The sequence below is a fragment of the Austrofundulus limnaeus genome, unplaced genomic scaffold (assembly GCF_001266775.1).
Source record: "Austrofundulus limnaeus strain Quisiro unplaced genomic scaffold, Austrofundulus_limnaeus-1.0 Scaffold79, whole genome shotgun sequence".
NCBI classification, from domain to species: Eukaryota; Metazoa; Chordata; class Actinopteri; order Cyprinodontiformes; family Rivulidae; genus Austrofundulus; species Austrofundulus limnaeus.
Genome location: NW_013952481.1, coordinates 776,637 through 777,570, shown reverse-complemented (window position 1 = coordinate 777,570; position 934 = coordinate 776,637).

Genomic DNA, 934 nt, shown 5'->3' with positions numbered 1-934 from the left:
GAGAATTTTATAACCTCTGTTTTTGATGTCTTCGTGTGAACAGTAGATATGGAGCTTCTTAGAAATGATATAGCTGTCAGCATTCCAGTCTGATGCAGTCTCCCCCTCTCCTTTTTCTGTTGGTTTTTCTCAACAGAGCAGTGCTAATACTGCAGCTCACAAGCTGTTGCTTGTCGAGGCTGAAGAATGCTGAACTTACTTTGCGTATTTCTCTGGTGGTCCACTAATCCTCAAGATATCAAAAAGTTCGAACATGTACCCTGTCCTACGTGGACCCAAAGTAGGACTTGCAACCAACCTCCTCCAGCCCAGGTGTCACATCTCCCTGTACTTTATGACTCTTTTCAAAGTAAACACTGTGGTCCTCACCATTATGAATGGATTTCATCTTCCTCTGACCAATCTCCTTTCAGCTATGACAGCCCATTTCCTCATCAATCACATCTTTGGTCGACAATTGAATCGTTGGGGGAGGGGTTGGTAATGCTGGGATTTTAGGTTGTGATAGTTCTCCCCTTCCCTTCTAGGTTTTTCAGTTAGCAAATCAACCACTGGTTGGTCTTGTCAGAAAGCTATAAATGATTGTACATCTAGAACTGAAACATTTTTGGAGTCAACCTACCTCTATGTGTCCAACATAGATAATCAACATTAACAAATGACTATAACTCAGTCAGTAGATATCGAACTAAAGTTTGGTGCGGTAGCTGAGAGTCATAATACCTTCTCCAAGCACTAATGATGAAAAAATCTATAGAAATTATCTGTTCAAGTCTTCTGTTTTCTTTTATCATGATTTTATTTCTGTTTAAAGGGATCCCCAATTAGTTGTAACATTAGACTTTATTTAATAAACATATATTTTAACTGTAAAATAAAGACTGTAAAAATACTGCAGGCTGTTCAGTTTTTATCATTTTTAAACTAAAAGTTT